The sequence below is a fragment of the Apium graveolens genome, chromosome 4 (assembly GCF_009905375.1).
Source record: "Apium graveolens cultivar Ventura chromosome 4, ASM990537v1, whole genome shotgun sequence".
Taxonomy (NCBI): Eukaryota; Viridiplantae; Streptophyta; class Magnoliopsida; order Apiales; family Apiaceae; genus Apium; species Apium graveolens.
In genome coordinates this window covers 91,576,337-91,592,993 of record NC_133650.1, presented here as the reverse complement: position 1 = coordinate 91,592,993, position 16,657 = coordinate 91,576,337, and positions in this window count along the sequence as shown.

The following is a 16,657-nucleotide window of genomic DNA, read 5'->3' as shown; positions in this document are numbered from 1 at the left end:
TAAATATGATAATATTTTTCGCATGGGATAATTTATTTCACAAATATCCCTCAATTAATTTTCCTGCAAAAAAATAATTAAAACTGAATTAAACTAACAGATGCCACACTCCAGACATAACAACAATACGCACACAAGCGCGTATACCACACCAGAACAGAACGAAGCAATCGGCAAATAAAGGTAAAGCAACCGGAAAATAATAAGGTGACAGGGGGGAGATTACCGGAACCAAAGAGGCAGAACCTCGGGGTAACAGAAGAGAGCAAAGAGATTAGGAGCGGGAGAAGAAATAAAGAAAAAGGAGATGTAAAAGAAAAATGAGAGAGATATGCTGTAAGGAGAGAAAGAACCGAGAGGAGGGGGTGAGAGATGGGGTTACAGGGGTCATGCTTTGAGTATATGTTTCTGTGTATTGCTCGCGTAATTTATTTTATTTTATATATTTTTTTTCCTTTTGTTCTAACACAGCAGCGAACTAATCAGCAATTAGCACACGTCTAATTAATCCTCCAGCGTTTGACACGTGTATCTCGAAAATAGTCTTAAAATTTTACAAATATCCCAAAGTTTATAAAAACATAAATATCGAAATTTTAAAATAATTTTTGAAACGAAATTCATTCCCGCTTTTAACAAATAAATGAATCAATGCGCGGGTGAAAATAATCTCGAAAATTTCCAAAATAATTTTAAAAATCTCGCAATATTCTAAACTTAATTAAATATAAGTTTCATAATTTTTGAAGAATTGTGGAATTAAATACAGATTTTACAATTAAATGTAATCAGAAAATCATACAGAGTTAAATAATTGATAAAATATTGATATCAAAATTTTGTAAAATCCCAAAAATAATTATTGAAATTATAGAATCATAAAACTAATTTTAGAGACAATCCAAATATTTACGGATTTAAAATTGTAATAAATCACCTTTAAAAATAAAACTGAACAATATAATTAAATTTTTAACTACACATTCCAAACCTTTACACCAGTAAATTACAGACAAATAGTATATATCAACACACTGCTACCAAAACCAAGGCACATATTTTATTTAATTAATACTTCCACAATTACATATTTAAATAATTCAAAATACACGAGTCGTTATACTTTTAAAGTGGATTTTAATCTTTTGAAGAAAATTTCTCTCGGAGATTTTAAGACAACTCTATGATTCCAGATTATACAGTCACACGGTGGTTTTTACCAATGCTATATTTATCCGGGAATCAATGAGATCATACAAGCAGAAATTTTGGAGGTCAGAGAGAATAGTGAGGACAAACAAACATCTCAGTCACATGCAATAAAGTTGCAACCTCAGGACAAAATGTAAGAGTTACTGACTGCTGAATCAGAATAAACTCAGGTAGAAGTACTTAAGGGACTGGACATTAGGGCAGTGTTTCACTTGTCAGGGAAGTTTAGTCCCATCAAATTCACAAGGAGTACATAAACTATATCCAAGGATCAAGCCTATTTATTCTGAAGCGGAGATTCTTACAGATTCAGTCCAAGAGGTGGTTAAAGACTGAGATTGAGACATAAACAAGATTTGATAACTACAGTTATGACAAGAGTAACAATCGGGGGTTTTGTTGTAATAGAACAAGAAGCTTGACAAACAAGGATGAGTAGGGATTCAGTTGAAGAGCTGTGATAAAGGTGGAATGTTTTCTTAGGGTAGCATCCATTCAAAACTTATAGTGCACGGGAAAGAGTTGGGATGGATCAGATGACGAGAATAATGGATATCTTGCTTTCATAGCAATCTCTAAAGATGGTCCAACTCACATATCTCAGGTTTTAATTTCTTGAACCACTGCAATATCTTGTTTTCAATATTCAATGCATGATAAGATCTTAGTGTTTAAATGTTTAACACTCGCACAAGCATGATAGCATCATACATAGATAATGCTAAACTAGTTCACTAGATTGTTTTTCTAGTAACTAGGATTGATGTTTAACTTGTGCATGTTACTTTAGATGATCTTAAATGTGTGTTTGAATATTTGTTGAATATGATTAATTGCCTTAGTAAGATATATATTTTCCAGCATATAAGACCTTTGTTTATGCTTATCTCCTGTATCCTAATACATGTGATTTATTTATTTGATCTGAATTATTTGTTAAGATGTGTTAGTTTATAATTGGATTGAGACAGTTAGATGAGATATATCAACATGATTGGACTAGATGGAATTAGTGATTTATTTGTTAATTTTGTTTGTTCCATATCATGCCTATATTGCTTAATTCTTATATGTAATATTTCTGAATGAATGCCATGTATTCCCAATACAATGCTTGCTTATCTTTATGCCATGAATGCATCTCTTAGTACTTGCATTAATTATAGGAGAAGCATGTTTAGGATTATAATAGGGAAAAGACTACTAGTCCTCCTTATGTAAGGTTGTAACCAATTTTCCCCTAGCCTAGAGACAAATTTGTCAAGGGTATTAAAATGGAGAAAATGGTTAGTCAGAGATAAGAATTAGCATGATAAGGTTCCAGCTGTTGTTATCTCTGTTTATAATAATATCTCTAATCTATTTGGACCCAAACTAATAAGTTGGGTACCAAGAACTATAATCCATTTGTGAGTGCAAGACATAACAGGTTAATTGATTCATATGTATTCTTGGTATTTCATACTCAAGGCATATGATCAAAGAAAGAGCCTCACAATCAAATGTGATTGACAAAAGCTATTTCGTCAATAATTTTTGGAGATGACATCAAATGTTTTCATTACGGGACAAGTTATGCAGAAAAGGGATGTCATCATGAACTCAACAATTGCTATCACTGATAACAACTAATTATTGGAGTCATTGATAAAAATTGAAGCAACTTTCTTGTTGGAGAATCAAGGCACAAATCCTCTTATCAGACAATTCTGCATCAAAGGACAAAATGTCAATTCAAAGAAGGATTAGTGTCTCATCTGAAACAGGAAGGTTGAGAAGCTTGCTCTTTTTAGAGTAAGGAAATGAAATGCTCGTGGCTAGGCTGGAAACTCTGAAAAGGTGAAGTCAATGGTTTCTACTGTAAAGCTTCATCTGACAAAAGTTTAGCTATGGCATTAGAAGCTCTCACCCTTGAATATCAACACAAGGAACTCTTTTGTAAAAAGGGTTTAGTGAGAGGACTGCCTCATCTGGAATTCAGAAGGATGAAGAATGTGAGGCATGTTAAAAAGAGAAGTCAAAGACAACATCACATCAAAGTAAAGATATACCTTAGTGATAGTGGTTGACTACTCTTATTAAACAAAGTTGTTGTTCGTGCATTCTCAAGACAAGACATCACAGATGGTGATTGATCATATCAGAAGATCATGTCGGAAGAAACTGTAAAAGAAATGATCTTGTGATTAGATAATGGGACTGAATTCAAGGAGCAGTTCTGATTAATATCTGTAACATCAAGAATATTTTGAGACATATTCAGCACTAGAAGCTCCGTGTCATTATGGAGTGGTACAAAGGAAGAACCGGAACTTGATTAAAGTAACAAGGAAAATATCAAGCTAATCAAGACTTTCTAAATACCAAAGGGCTGAAGCAGTCAAAACAGTTTGCAACAAGTTAGATCAAGCCTTGATCAGGATGTACATGAAGACCACTAATGAGTTAATGGCCAACAGAAGACAACACTGGATAACCTGAAAGTGTTTGGAGAGAATGTTCTACAAAAGCAAACAAAAAAAAAATGTTTTTAGTTGTTTGAAGATCTTGGCATTTACAGGTAAGACTTGTAAGGATATTCTTCACGGCTACTTAGTGGAGTTTACAACCTATAGGGAATTTGTGGTTGATCAATAAAAGATGATTGAAAGTCTAAGTGCGCAGTTCAACAACTCCATGCTCCAAGCTGTTAAAGGTCAAATTGATGGTATTGACGATTCATATCCAAGCAGTGGAATGGCAGTGTATCTACAAAACTCATTATTTCAATGAAGCCAGTTAGCAAGGGTAAGGATTTTCATGAAATCTCAGCAACAGCTTAGGGGGAGCAATAGAAGGATCACCTAGTCAGACACTACACCACATTGAAAATCATAGGATACTAAAGAACATATCTACTGAGACAAAGGGTTTGATGTCAATATTATTCCCAGAGTCTTGTTCTTAAGTGATCTAGATGGTGGAGTAATGATTAGCAGGGCTACTGAGCATGAATTATTATTTCTCTAGTTTTCTATCTGAAGAAGAAACTAAGAAAGATATAGAAGCTCTGATAGATCTGGATTGATTGGGTGATTGAAAAATAAGATGAACTCAATCAGTCAACAAGCAGATTGTAGGGAAGCTGGTATCCAAACCAAATGACAATATTGTAATTGGTACAAGGATGACCAGAAGTCAAAATTGGATGACAATGGCATTGTTACGAGGGACAAGGCCAAACTGGATGCTAAGTTATTATCAGGAAGCAGTATATAACATATAGCACCAATGAAGAGACTTGAGGATATTACGACATATCAGGCATCTGATGCACATTACACTTGGATTGGACTCTAGTAGATGTGTACAAGTGTACTCTTGGTTGGTGAGTCAAAAGAGGAAGTCAATGACCCACAGTTCATGGACTTTGCAGTTGCAGATCTATTAGACTATGCATATCTCTTCTTCACAATCTCACTTCAAGTTGGTATGAACTAGTATACTACTCAAGCAATCGTTAAGGACTTGTGCAAGATTATTTGTTAAGTAATTGCAGAGTAGGTATGGAGGAGCGTGTCGGAAAGGTTGCAACTCTTTTGGGAATTGCTTCAAGAAAGCCATTAGAATAATTCTTTTAGGAGCTCAAGCAAGCCAAAAAAAACAATTCTTTTAGGAGCAAAGTAAACCAAAATAATGATGGCAATACAAGTAAGTTAAGGATCTTTTGAAGATGCAAAATTTGGAAGATTCTGAACATTCCAAGACTACTTACCAACGGAAACCACTAAAGCTTGATCAATGCAACTCGGGTATAATGATAAGCTATAGAGGTATGACAAGCTCACTCTTTTACTCAAATGCTAATAGACAATATGTAATGTTCTCAAGATGCCAATGTGCAAGGTTCCAAGTGGATCCTAGAGAATCCAATCTCATAGCTATTAACAAGATTTTTAGATATCTAACGGGATTACCAACTCTTGGAGTATGGTAACCTAAAGATATTATGCTTAACATGTTTGATTATATAGATATAGATTACACAGGTTGTAAGAAAGACTAGAGAAGCATCTCAGGAAGCTGTCAACTTCGTGGAAGAAGATTGATTTCTTGTTATGATAAGAAACAACCTCAAATCTAACAACTCTGTGAACACTCTATGACAAGGCACATTCACACCAGGTATCATTTATTTCGATAGCATGTCTTTTAGTCAAAGAGTCATTTGCAAAAACACTTATTAAATCACTTGATAAAGTTATTTTTTCAAGACTAGTTTATAAGTGTGGGATATCATTCATTGCACGTTAGTTGGAAATCCCATCTGTAAGGAATTCTTATATAAGTTCACAAGTATTAAATCTTCAATATTTAAAAGACTTGTGAATTTATCAGTAATCCAGTACCTCGTACTTAGTGCTACTATCTTGATTATCATGATTATAATGTCAGATACATTTGTGGTAGTTAAGTATTATAGCATTAAGTTTGAATACTATTTTAATTGATTTAAATTATGACTGTAGACAATTCCATTCCATATCAGTCTCATAATTTAAAGTGTATTAAAATAATATGCAGCATAGTTATTTGTATTATGTATGAATAATTGTGATACTTTTAGAATTAGTAATATTATTTAGAATTTTTGTTCTACGTAATCAATGCTTATTTTTAAAATCACTAATATTGGAAGTTGAAGTATTTTCTAAGTTATGTGTATAAAACTCTCAATATTTTATATGCTTAGAAAGTATTTCTAAAATTACTAATTATCCAGAGAGTGATTGTCATGTATATAAGTCATATATTCTATCGGTGATTATTCAAGGATAATTATAAATATTTAAGTGCTAGTATCTAAGTCATAGATATTTAGTATTTATTTATTTAATATTTAGTTTAGGTAGTTTGGATTATGGAAATTGAAGCAATTCAATGATTTTATTTGCTCTATATTTCAAACTAACTTAAAATAAATAAGCAACACGATTGATTATAACTAAATCTGTCAATAATTGATATCTAGTATATTGATTGTAACTTATGTGTTATAAGTTAATTATGAAATTTTGATTTTAGTGAATTTAGCAATGCTTATATCTCAAGAATTCACTGAAATCAGAATATGATTGTAGCATGATTAGTTGTGTGCTAATTCTTGACTTATATCAATTAATGATACTTAGTTAAGAGTTTAACTATGAACTAATTATGAAGTATTAGTATTTGTGGCATTATTTAGAACTCCTCTAAGTAATCAATGCTTATCTTCAGTCACTTATACTAATATAGAAAGTGTGTAAATTTTTCTTAAAGACAACTATGGTTAAAATGTTTGATTAATTTATTAGAAGTAACCATATGTTGTCAAGTTAGAATAATTTTTATACTTATTTGCAAATTCATAAACACTTTAATAATAGATGCAATACTCAATGGATCAAAGTAAATGGAACTTAGAATATTTTTTTAAGATTGCAAACAAGATAATGTTGGTTAATGTTGCTTTATTTATCGAACCGGTATTGTTTGAGATATTACAGTTGTTAGGAGTTAACAATTGTATAGCATATGAAATTGAATGCTAATGTCTATTTGATAGATAATTGGTATTTAATTCATTGATATCTTATTTTAATATTTAAAATAGGATGCAACATAATTATTGGTATCCAAAATACTTGACAAGTATCAGACATTGATATATTGTTAATATTTTTTTGCAAGATAATTGTGAGATTTTAAGTTCTAGTGGATTTATATGAGTTGTTATATCTGACGAATTCACTACAATTTGAAATTGGCAGCATAGTCAGTCTTATTAAGGATATTTATCAATAAACAATTTTGTTGATTATAATCTTATAAAGATAGATTATGGAGCTTTTGATATTAATGAGAATTGCTTAGACTTTACTCTAAGTGATAAATGCTTTTACAAAAACCATTCATATTGAAAGACAAAATTTTCTTTCTCTTCTTAATACTGCTAGGTCATCAGTCTGTGTCTTATCAAATCACTTATCTTTTTAGGCATAAAAACAGACTTGTGCACTCTAACATTTTTAGGTGAAATTCAAACTTCTTTCTATATTGGTGATTTCTTATTTCATTAAAATCTTTTGAAACACTATTGTATATCATTTCTCTCAAAAGATTAAATGCATGAATTTCATTGATTATAGATCTTAAATGCATTTTATCTCTACATTGTCATATGTTCTGTGATACAGGTTTAGCCTCCAATGGCCTTCTTTCATTTGATAGTCATGAGGTTAAAAACCCACAACTTCTATCCCAAACGGTAAAGACAAACACAGAATCAGAACCAACCAACACTCTCTTACCACTAAAATAAAATATGAATGAGCGTGAGGGAGAAAGTTCCTTAGTGCACCACATAAGGAAGGTTCTGAAGTCAACCCAGCAGCTCTGTCTCCTACAAAGATGAGTAGTATTTAAACCAAGGCAACTGCTAGGCCCCATACATCTTCTCAAAAAGACGTAATGGCTGAAAATGCACAAAAATAGTTACTAGATTCATCCTCTCAACAGGGTACGTCTATTGAAATTCGCCTGTCGACCAGGGTATCCGATGTAGTGTCACCACCTCAAACATAAACAATTCTTTATGCACAAGGAAAGGTTACACACACAAAGGAAGAGTTGACGGAAACAAGAGTTTTGACCATTTTATGGTCATATTCGATTATTCAAGGTTCTTTAATGGACCAATTGCCTTTACAGGTGTTAGGAGAGGATACTGATCAAATAGCCATATGTCAGTGGTCAGTGTCTATCTCCCCAGGATTAAATCCCCTGGATGCATCTGCGGATAGTGGATCTGACATAGGTGCAGATCGGCAACTTGTTGACAATGATTCAGATATTACCTAATGAGTCACAAGAAAATGTCTTCACAGACATTAGAAGGGAACTTTGATCTTTATGCTAAATTTTTTGGATCATTGTTTACCTTTCTAGAGTTCAAATCTGGAACCCTCAAAGGGAAACTAGCAACTTGTATATTATGACTCAGATTCATCTAACGAGTCTAACAAGGATGGGGATTTGTGAACTCCCATTGCACCACCTGTGACCTCCTTAAGGATGGCTAAGGTGATTTTTCTTGCAGGTACAGTTGGATTTTGGTGCTATAAGAGGAGTGATACACTTGTGAGAATGAGTGTAAACACGAGTGAAGAGAAGAGTGAAACACTTGTGAGGTACACGAAACAGAATCACACACTCACAGTGAGGAAGAAAGAGAAACACCATATCCCATTCCCTATCCCTAAACATGGTTCTTGATACTTCGGGTCTCGAATCTGTTTATGATTCGAACCTAACTATTAGGGACCTAACATTTACAGATTAGATTAGAATACTTCGAGATCTAACAAGTTGGGAGCTAACAATTGGTAACAATTGGTGATCTCACAGTTGGGAGGTATAAGGAGTTAGGAATATTGGTTAACAGGATGATCAACAGTGAAGCCATTTTACAGAATTTTAAAGGACATGGTTGATCAGACTATGACTTGTTATTTCTTTTCCAACCAAGTAAAATATGAGAACTCCTTCAGACGATAGCATACATTCCTTCTCTAAGGGGGAGATAAAAGCATAAGTAATAGTTTGGAGGATTCCTCAACTAAGAGGGAGAAATAACAGGCACGTGGAAAAAGGTAAGGCACATGTACACTACACCACACCATTGTTGTTTATAACTACGGATCCCATTGTACGGGAGAGGTGGTAAACATAAGGTGATTCCCTAGTGATCAGAAGAAGTGATTTGGTTCATCACTATTCTTCATAAGGGGAGATGCTATTTTTCAAAAGGAGAGTACCATTGGTTTTTATCTGCGGATTATATTGTACGGGAGAGGTGGTAAACGAAGGTGATCTCCTTTAAGTAATTGATTCTCATATGGGAAGAAGCAAAAGAGATATGTGCTTCTCAACAGGAAATGTGGTTGTACAAAAGAAGTTGCTGATGATTACTTCAAGACTGAGAAGTGTTATCTGGCAGAGATTTGAAGAACCAAGGAAATGAAGATGAAAATACGTGAAGATCAGTTCAGTGCTAGAGGAACAAGCATCTTTCATTTCAGTTACTCAAGAAATCTGAAAATGCAGTATTTGATCCAGAAAACTAGTAACATTATTTACAAGTCCTGGTACTTTACTTTTTCTAGTTGTTAGTTGAGTTATCCTCTCTATTTAATTTGTTTGTTAGGTTTAACAATCAAATAGGGGGAGATTGTTGGTGAGACTGTGTAGCCGTATGAACAATTACGCGATAACTTAACACGATAACAACACTAGAACATGCCAGGTTAATAATACTACGTCTACACAAGAAATCAGGAAGAATGAAGACAAGGCAAATACAAAGAATCAGAAGATTAGAAGAAGGCCTGAAGTTTGTCTATAGGTCACTGGAAGAAGTTCATTAATATGATCATGCCTTAGTGAAGAACAAAGGTTAAAGACTTTCAGGATTTCAGAAATGTTGAAGATTCAGTATATAAGTGCTACCGGAAGATTTCAGTGTATTGGCATTGATTGAAGATAGACAGTGTTCGAAGCATAAAAATCTGAAGAATTGAAGACAGGGTATAGACAGAGGTTAATGAAGATGTTGTCTAGAGTACCAAAAAGGATTCCAGTGAAAGTACATATGTTTATTGATAGTCAGTGTTCGAAGCGATAAATTTGAGGCAAGCTTAGCAATTTAATCAAGGCTATAATATATGAAGACCTGAATCGAGGTTAGTCGTCTGTGAACCATACCAGTTGCACTAGGCGTCAACAACTCGTGAAAGGAATCTGGGTATTATTTATAGAAGAATTATTAAGTTGAGGAACGTACTTGGATTGAACATTTATCTGTTAAAGTACGAGAAGTGGTGCGTGGGGTATACAGCTAAACAGCTCAGGGGACTGGCGAAGCTCAAAATTTAATTGGTAATTTAAATAAATTTATTTAGTGGACTTTAATATAATTTGTTTAATAAACTTAAAATAATTTATCTTATAAACTTTAAATAAGTTTATTTTATAAATCTAAATTAGTTTATTTATATAAGTTATATTTAAGTTATTTTATAAATTAATTTAGTTACAATTTAAACTAAAAGAAAACAAAACATAAAAAAGGAAAGAAAAGAAAAAGAAAAGAAAAGAAAAGGAAAAGGAAAAGGAAAAAAAAGAAAAAGAAAAAGAAAAAGAAAAATAATGGAAAAGAAAAAGAAAAAAGAAAATAAATCAATTAAAACACTATTGGAGTCGTTCTTAATTAAACTCGCTCGTATAAGAACCAAGAAAGTTACATGTCCTCCGAACTCTTGACCAACATATCAAGAAGAGAAGACTGTGATCTGTTATGCCCAAAAATTGGTATAAACAATATTCAGAATGAGATTGATAAAATAGGAAAAATCGAAGGAGAAACGCCTAAAATCTAGGAAAAGATAAGATTAACTTTCCATAAAAAAAAAGGCGCGCCCTAGGGACGCGCCCCATTGATTGAGTAGCTGATTAACGGTTGTGGTTATTATCCCCAAAGGCGCGCCCTCAAACGTAATAAGGAGGCGCGTCCAATGATTGAAAAAGGGGAGAGGAATTCCTTGATTGGAATCTGTCCTACGGAGAGCTTTAGGGCACACCCTAAGTAAGAAAGGCTCATTGGACGGATTGCTTTGACAGACTCACACCTTGGCTTAGACAGAGTTAGAGCAAGCCTTAACGATGAATAATTTAGGGCACGCCCTATGATGTAGAATGATATAGGAAGAGATCAAAGGCTGATGACACGGGGCGGCGCCAACATACAGGAATGTAAGGGCGCGCCCTTAACTTCTATTTGACATATAAATGCAACTTTGATATGCTACTTGGATGGACTCTCTGGAAGATTCAAGGAAGATAGAGAATGTTATTACTAACCTATTTGATACAGGTACTCTATTGAAGAACTCCTTCCTGTAGCATATCTACAGGAAAGGCGGTGTCCATGGTCAGAGACCTCCAGGGGTATGCCTGGACTGAAGGCCTCCTCCTGTAGTTAATGGGTGTCCTCATTGGGGATGTGGGGTGAAATCTGGTGTGTGCTTTGGGAGCTTTGTCTCTGTAGTCAACGGGTGTCCTCGTTGGGAGACTTTGGAGTATCCTGCACTTTGCACCTAAAAGCTTGGGATCACTTGTCCTGTAATCTGGTAGGGGCTCCTTATCGGGGGACAAGGATGCGTCCAACATTTGGGGTGAACCACGGCTATCCCTGCGTTCGCGGACTAGAGAAACAGCCGGTAGCAGAGGGTTATCCTTGGCCAGGAAGATGCCTTATCCGTGAAGCCTCGAAGCCGCGGACGAGCCTTGGGCCTTTGTGGTTGGGCCTCATCGGGGGACATTCCTAAAGCTAGTAGAAGACGGTTTCCAGTGGGTTTCCTACTGGGCCTCGGAATAAGAAATCTAAGCCCATTAGGTTTCTTGTTCCCCAAGAACTACGTGGGCTTGATTCCCTATAAATAGTGATACGTAGGCAAATTGTAAGGTATCAGAAGCGAGAGCGCAAAGGAGCCACCACTAACCCTAAGCAATCTCAGCCCCCAATAATCATCACCACCAAACACTATTCATCTTTTCCGACGAATATTGTTCATCGGATTCATCGGTTACTGTTCACGTTTCCGACGAAGAACTGCCATCACAGATCTTGTTTCCGGCTACTAACCTCAAGTTTTGTTGTTCCCAAATTCCTCCGTCAACATGATCTTTGAAAAATAATGAAGCAAAAAATTATAGCAATGAAAAAGAAGTGTGCTTGATCCAATTCCTAGCATTATGAAATAAAAGGTAGCTGCTTGAAATAAAATATGGTTTATGAGAACCTTATTTTTCATCAATGATTCATACACAATACTTTTATGTTTAGCTGATTAGTGAATTAATTGTTATAGAAAACAACATGTACAATTGCTAGGTGCAAAAGTGAGGCTTCAAAAAAGAGGTTTAAAAGAATTTTTGTTGTAATGCTGCAATACAAGTATACAAGTAACATGGTTACGTTCAAAGTATGTATTGTGATACTTTTCAACTTAAATTTTAAAATCAAGTAAAATAAAAGGATATTTTCGTAAATATTCGAGTTTTAGTTATTTTTTGCGGAAATATTATTATTTTTTAAAAATATTTACAAAAATACGTTGTGTAATTTTGAAATCATTTTACAGCCACGTTTGCAACTTGATATTAAAAGTATTTGCAAAAATACGTTCTATAATTTGCAAACATATTTTTCAACCTAAAATACAACATAAAATGCAACCTGAAATACAACACAATTCAGACTAAATGCAACATATCATACAAAATCGTATATTTGTAAATATTTTTAGAATAGAATAATATTTTTACAAATCTTTTCAGGAATTGATAAAATTGTAAATAATTTTATAAAAATTTTATTTTTGATAAATACCTAAAATAAACCCCTCTAGATTATTGATTAAATATTTCGGTCAAAAAATATCAATTTAGTGGGGTCCAATGGTAATTATGCAATCACCAGTTAAAAGAGGTCGCACAATCTATTCTTCCGGATACTTTCTGCCAAATTACTCCCTCAGATTTAAATCTAATGGCCTTAAAATTAGATCGACAATACTGGTATACGATATGTGAACACGGTACGAAATGACACGAATAATTAGTGTTTAGGTTCGAAAATTTGGTACACGAACACGAAAATACACGAACATGAAAAAACATAATATAATTAGTGTCGGATTTGTGTTTCCAATATAGGTACACGACACGGAACGAAAGTACACGGAATAAATAAATAATTAAATTTTTAAAAATATATAATATACATATATATATATACTAAATACCAAATATGAATTTTATCTATTCTAAATAACATATATATAATTGTAAATACTAAAATATATTTTATTATTCATTAACTATGTGAGTGAGTACTTCACCATTTAATTATCTATTGCATTTTTTAAAAATTAATATTTTTTGTATATAATCCGTGTACTTTAGTGTACTAAAGCGTGTAAATATGAATATATTAGTTTCGGGTTAGTGTCACCAAATTGGTACACGAATGCAAATCCGGATCGGGTTCGGGTTTAAGGTTTGGTACACGGAAACACGAAAGTATACAGAACGTTTGTACACGACATAGAACGTTGCCAGGTCTACTTAAAATGCTTCTTAGATGACATAATTTTCTCTTTTTTAAAATATAGAAATCATGACATCATTTATTTATTAATTAATATATTTTTAATTTATTTATCATTAGGTTCAGGAATTAAACGTAGAAATGTCAAATTTTGGACGTTTGGTTTGGTTCGCCAAGTGGTGTGGGAGTGGAATGAGGAATGGTTGAGTTATCATTCTTTGTGTTTGGTTGGGTGATAGAATGAATATATTTAAATTATATATATTTAATTTATTAATTTTTATTAATTCCAAAAATTAATAAAAATCTACATTTTTGTTATTTTAGTTTATTGATTTAATTTTTGTTTTAAACATTTACATAAAATTGTATAAGAAATAAAAAATATATTTGATTTCTCGTACCTATGTTTCATACCCACCTACCCATTAGCTTATCAATAATTTATATATTAGGGATTTGATCTATGAATTTGGAGAATTAATTTCAGAGCCAAATATCGTGTATGAGTTTTGAAGTACAAAAAAATGTGAATCAAATAACCCCTAAATATAATTGACCTAAATATAGTTGATACTATTTATAGGCTTTAAGAATCACCATTTTTCCCGGACCAATGTAAGCATGACATCATGAGTCACAACATACTAGTATGGCCTAAAATCAGGATTGACCCAAAGTGCAACTCGCACAACGTCCCTCTTTTCTCACTCTTATTAACAGTGTTCATTTAAGATCCAATTTAACCTAATTTATTTTGAAAGTTGACTTTATAGCAAACGGTGAAAGTTGACTTACTTGAATAAAAAAAATAGCTCCATAATTTTTTTCATGTTATAATGTGATTGTCATACATGGTCAATATTGTGAGCTTATAATAGTAGGGCTATGAACTATCATTTGAAATTATATACATGCAATTAATATCTTGTTCCTTGCATTACCTATAAAAGCCATGCACTGGTGAATAATAAAACACCAGCAACAATCTCTTCTTTACTTACATTCTTCTTTATCGCCTCTCAACCCCTTTTATTTAATATAACTATTGTTATAATGTAGTTAATATTTTATAACATGTTATCAGTACGAAACCCTGCCGAAACTGAGAAGGTATAATTTTAATTTAAATATACATATATATGAGTAGACGTGGTTACACGCTCTACAAATAATTTAAATATATATATGATCAAAGTAGACGTGGTTACACCCTCTACTAATAATTTAAATTTATATGGTCGGTGCACCGCCTATTAAAATTATTTTACGGTACCATTTAATTTTGGGTAATACCGAAGTATAGTGGATACCTTAATCTATAAATTGCATAACTAACTAACTTATGCAGGATTGTCCACTTTAATTTATTATTGGTAGGAGATAACCTGCATACGTAGATATCTGTATGGCGGGTGAAAATCCATTTATCATTTTATATATAAATTTGTTTATAATATCAATGATAATAATAATAATAATAATATATGCATTGATTATTGCATACTTGTTAACACACCCAATTAAGTAGGACTTAATGTAATATTTACATTGATGAATTAAAATTTAATAATTTTCGTGTTAATTCAGATTTAGTATGACAAATATTACAAGCTTATCGTTCATTGCCTTGGATATTTCTGGAGATAATTATTTATCATGGGTACAAGATGTAAAGTTGCATTTAGGTTCAAAAAAATTAAGCGACACAATAAAGGCAGAAAATAAATCCACGGCTGAAGAAAACTTTACCTCTATAATTTTTCTCCGACACCACATGCATGAAGATTTAAAATCTAAGTACTTAGAAGTCGAGGATCCCTTTATTTTATGGAAAAATCTAAAGGATAGGTTCGATCACCAGAAACTAGTTTAGCTACCTGTAGCTGAAAATGATTGGGCTAATTTAAGATTTCAGGATTTTAAGAGTGTCCGAGCATATAACTCTGCTTTGTTCAAAATAAGTTTTAGGCTTATTATGTGTGGTGAGAAAGTTACGGAGAAATGAAAAATCGATAAAACACTATCAACTTTTCATCCCAACAATATCAACTCAATAAAGATGTACAGGGAGCACAAATTTACTAAGTCCGGGGATCTTCTATCAACTTTTCTCATTGCTGAACAGAATCATGAATTGGTGATTAAGAATCATCAATCCCGTCCAACAGGATTTTCCCCATTACATGAAGTAAATAACATGTCATTCCAACAGAATGTACGTGGAAAAGGGTATAGAGGTGGATGGGGCTAAGGTCGATACCATGGACGAGGTCGGAGCCACATGCATTTTCGTCCATATAACAACTCTGGTCACCGGAAGTGGAAATCTGAATCACAGAGTAAAAGAAAGTCACCACGATGAGGAAAAACTGAAAATGTTTGCTATAGGTGCGGCATGGATGGGCACTAGACACGTAATTGTCATGCCCCAAATCATCTTGTTAATATATACCAATCTTCTCAAAAATCAAAAGAGAAAATGGTAGAAACAAATTTTGCCAACAAAAACAAAGATGATTTCCCGATAATCACAACTGGAGGAATAAGTAGTAATGGTCCGGATGAACCTAACGAAACTCCCATATGGGAGGTTGAAGATTAGTTTCATACAATTACTATAATAGTGTGTATTGTGTGCTTTATTTTGTTTGAACTATATAGTGTGTTATGTTCTTATCAAATAAATTATGTTTCTTAAATTATATACATAATGGATTCGAAAGATATATGCATTGATGATTGTGGTACAACTCATATGATTCTACAGAACCGAAAATATTTTACCCATATAACCAAAATCGTAGCTCAAGTCGGAACGATTTTCCAGTGTATCTAATATAATCGAAGGTTTTGGAAAAGTTAGTTTCGTCCTACCTAATGGTACCCACATACACAGTCTCAATGCATTATATTCTAGTAAGTCTACTAGAAATCTTCTTAGCTTTAAAGATATCTGACTCAACAATTTTCCCATCGAAACTACCTATGAGGCTGATAGAGAATATCTTCTTATTACTTCCCCTAATCCTAGCAACAAGAAAATCTTAGAAAATTTTTATTCACTTTCCTCAGCATTATATATGATGAAAATTAGAACTATTTAGTCACATAATGGCATTGCTTTCAAAATCATAGATCCAAAATCTTTTACACTTTGGCATGAAAGATTAGGTCATCCTGCTGTCTCTATGATGCGTCGTATTATAGAGAATTCTACTGGTCATCCTCTTAAAGATTTTAAAGTTCTTTTCA